The sequence below is a fragment of the Schistocerca americana genome, unplaced genomic scaffold, assembly GCF_021461395.2.
Source record: "Schistocerca americana isolate TAMUIC-IGC-003095 unplaced genomic scaffold, iqSchAmer2.1 HiC_scaffold_196, whole genome shotgun sequence".
Taxonomy (NCBI): domain Eukaryota; kingdom Metazoa; phylum Arthropoda; class Insecta; order Orthoptera; family Acrididae; genus Schistocerca; species Schistocerca americana.
The window spans coordinates 232,501-236,660 of record NW_025725902.1 but is presented as its reverse complement, the minus strand read 5'-3'; the positions used below and the strand labels follow the sequence as shown (position 1 = coordinate 236,660).

General features: G+C 54.2%; 1 non-coding gene across 1 annotated transcript in view; it reads left to right on the top strand.

The window, feature by feature from the left end:
• The first annotated feature begins 2,933 nt into the window (after window positions 1-2,933).
• The window catches only part of LOC124573763, a 1,910-nt gene continuing 683 nt past the window's right edge, over window positions 2,934-4,160 (top strand). The window contains exon 1 of the ribosomal RNA XR_006972117.1: window positions 2,934-4,160. This exon is cut by the window's right edge and continues 683 nt beyond it. This is a non-coding gene — a ribosomal RNA (small subunit ribosomal RNA).

Sequence of the window (4,160 nt, the reverse complement as noted above, 5' to 3'; positions counted from 1 at the left end):
CCTTAACCTAACCCATATTGTGCCTTAACCTAACCCATATTGTGCCTTAACCTAACCCATATTGTGCCTTAACCTAACCCATATTGTGCCTTAACCTAACCCATATTGTGCCTTAACCTAACCCATATTGTGCCTTAACCTAACCCATATTGTGCCTTAACCTAACCCATATTGTGCCTTAACCTAACCCATATTGTGCCTTAACCTAACCCATATTGTGCCTTAACCTAACCCATATTGTGCCTTAACCTAACCCATATTGTGCCTTAACCTAACCCATATTGTGCCTTAACCTAACCCATATTGTGCCTTAACCTAACCCATATTGTGCCTTAACCTAACCCATATTGTGCCTTAACCTAACCCATATTGTGCCTTAACCTAACCCATATTGTGCCTTAACCTAACCCATATTGTGCCTTAACCTAACCCATATTGTGCCTTAACGTAACCTATATTGCGCCTTAACCTAACCCATGTTGCGCCTTAACCTAACCTATGTTGCGCCTTAACCTAACCTATGTTGCGCCTTAACCTAACCTACGTTGCGCCTTAACCTAACCTATATTGCGCCTTAACCTAACCTATATTGCGCCTTAACCTAACCTATATTGCGCCTTAACCTAACCTATATTGCGCCTTAACCTAACCTATATTGCGCCTTAACCTAACCTATATTGCGCCTTAACCTAACCTACGTTGCGCCTTAACCTAACCCACGTTGCGCCTTAACCTAACCCACGTTGCGCCTTAACCCAACCCACGTTGCGCCTTAACCCAACCCACGTTGCGCCTTAACCCAACCCACGTTGGGCCTTAACCCAACCCACGTTGCGCCTTAACCCAACCCACGTTGGGCCTTAACCCAACACACGTTGGGCCTTAACCCAACACACGTTGGGCCTTAACCCAACACACGTTGGGCCTTAACCCAACACACGTTGGGCCTTAACCCAACACACGTTGGGCCTTAACCCAACACACGTTGGGCCTTAACCCAACACACGTTGGGCCTTAACCCAACACACGTTGGGCCTTAACCCAACACACGTTGGGCCTTAACCCAACACACGTTGGGCCTTAACCCAACACACGTTGGGCCTTAACCCAACACACGTTGGGCCTTAACCCAACACACGTTGGGCCTTAACCCAACACACGTTGGGCCTTAACCCAACACACGTTGGGCCTTAACCCAACACACGTTGGGCCTTAACCCAACACACGTTGGGCCTTAACCCGCTCTGTAATTGTCATACGACGCGTTAAATTAGTGTAGTGTTGCCTAACTGCAACCCCCGCAATATAGTTTGCTACTCGCACTGCCTGGTCCCCAGTGTATCGCTTCATGTTAAACACCTTGCAGCGATACACTGTAATGTGGATGGCAGCAGGACGTACATGCTCAATGCCCTTCGCAGTTGTTCATTGGCATTCGCATGGCGAAGCACTTAGCCTACGCTGTGGTACGGCCTGTGTCAACTGTCCGCTGATGTTGTACGTCCAAATCACACACTGTACTGCACATTGGTCCTCATGTACTGAATGATACATCGTGGTACATGTGACCGTACAACGACTGCGCCAACAACGGCGAACCATGCGGTCCAACTGTTGTGCACTCAGCTATGTGTCGTCTCCCTATAAGAGCCGGATTGCAGTGTGGTATGCCCTGGATGGCGATCAGCATGAGCCGTCTGTTGATGTAGTGGCGCGTGTTGTCAGACGTAGTCGTCTCTTCTCACACACCGTGACAGCATGGTGCACTGCGTTCCACATCTGCGACATGCGACAGAGGCCGGTTGACAGTCGTTCGCGCAATGGACATCGCATACGTACGGGGGCCACCTTCCACGTGTTCGCGAAGCGTGCACATGTTGTTGCGTGTATGTGGGCAGACATAGTGTGTCGTGACACCTGACACAGGCATGCAACAATCGTTGAATTTGCAAATGGCGATGGACGTCTACGTTTGCTGGTGACGTTACGCAAATGAACAACTGGTAAACCGTTGTGGTGCGGTTGTTCTCGCTAGAGGTGAATCAGTGATGGCGACGATCGGTTGAGCTACCAACCGGTTGTTTCAGCGATACCCACCATGCCCACGAACGTGAATGGCATGTGGGTGTGAAGCGATACGCGGCGGTGGCTGGGTGGGACCGTCCCCGGCCGGTGAGGGGGGGCCTCCCGGCGTGCTGGCCGCGCGGTGCGTGGGCGCACGCGCTACAGCCGGCTGGTGGGGGCGGCCAGTGGCAGGCGCGCCGGCCGACGGAGGCGGCAGGCGGCGCAGCTGCGCGCCGGCGCACCCTGCACGCGGCGCCGTGCGGCCAAAGTAGGTCCTCGCGGGCCCGGTGCGAAGCGCGGTGGACATCTGCAGTGTGCTGGTCCGATTGAGGACTGTGTGCGCTGAGGATGCGCCGCCGCCCGGCGCTCGGCGCCGCGACGCCGTCTGCTGCTCGGTCGCCTCTGCGGTTCTCGCAGGTGGTTTGTATCGCAGCTGTGCGGACGTGTTGGCGCGTGCGCTGTGCTGGGAGAGTTCGCTTCGGCACCCAAGTGGGGCTTTTGTCCTTCTGTGGCGCTGGCGTTGGAGCTGCCGGCCACCGTAGGTGGCGCGTGTTGTCTCCCGCCGGCAATGCCACGACAGCACGCTCCCGGGCCTCTGTCGGCAGCGGCAAGCTCAGTTGGGAGCACGGGTGGTCGCACCTAAAGCGTCTACTCGCCAAACTCCGGGCGATTGCGCCTCTCTCGAACCCGACCAAGTACTTAGGACGGCGCTGCGCGCCGCCGGGACCTGAGAGGGTTTCGAGGTGTATCGTGCAGGGGAGCTCAGCCTCCTCCTGTTTGCAGAATAATTGAGCGGACGCTTGCGTGTTCGCGCGGGCCCCCGGGACACACTCCCGGGCGGCCGGCTGCTCAGCTCTAGTTGACGCAGCTCCCTGGTTGATCCTGCCAGTAGTCATATGCTTGTCTCAAAGATTAAGCCATGCATGTCTCAGTACAAGCCGCATTAAGGTGAAACCGCGAATGGCTCATTAAATCAGTTATGGTTCCTTAGATCGTACCCACGTTACTTGGATAACTGTGGTAATTCTAGAGCTAATACATGCAAACAGAGTCCCGACCAGAGATGGAAGGGACGCTTTTATTAGATCAAAACCAATCGGTCGGCTCGTCCGGTCCGTTTGCCTTGGTGACTCTGAATAACTTTGGGCTGATCGCACGGTCCTCGTACCGGCGACGCATCTTTCAAATGTCTGCCTTATCAACTGTCGATGGTAGGTTCTGCGCCTACCATGGTTGTAACGGGTAACGGGGAATCAGGGTTCGATTCCGGAGAGGGAGCCTGAGAAACGGCTACCACATCCAAGGAAGGCAGCAGGCGCGCAAATTACCCACTCCCGGCACGGGGAGGTAGTGACGAAAAATAACGATACGGGACTCATCCGAGGCCCCGTAATCGGAATGAGTACACTTTAAATCCTTTAACGAGTATCTATTGGAGGGCAAGTCTGGTGCCAGCAGCCGCGGTAATTCCAGCTCCAATAGCGTATATTAAAGTTGTTGCGGTTAAAAAGCTCGTAGTTGGATTTGTGTCCCACGCTGTTGGTTCACCGCCCGTCGGTGTTTAACTGGCATGTATCGTGGGACGTCCTGCCGGTGGGGCGAGCTGAAGGCGTGCGACGCGCCTCGTGCGTGCTCGTGCGTCCCGAGGCGGACCCCGTTGCAATCCTACCAGGGTGCTCTTGAGTGAGTGTCTCGGTGGGCCGGCACGTTTACTTTGAACAAATTAGAGTGCTTAAAGCAGGCAAGCCCGCCTGAATACTGTGTGCATGGAATAATGGAATAGGACCTCGGTTCTATTTTGTTGGTTTTCGGAACCCGAGGTAATGATTAATAGGGACAGGCGGGGGCATTCGTATTGCGACGTTAGAGGTGAAATTCTTGGATCGTCGCAAGACGAACAGAAGCGAAAGCATTTGCCAAGTATGTTTTCATTAATCAAGAACGAAAGTTAGAGGTTCGAAGGCGATCAGATACCGCCCTAGTTCTAACCATAAACGATGCCAGCCAGCGATCCGCCGCAGTTCCTCCGATGACTCGGCGGGCAGCCTCCGGGAAACCAAAGCTTTTGGGTTCCGGGGGAAGTATGGTTGCAAAGC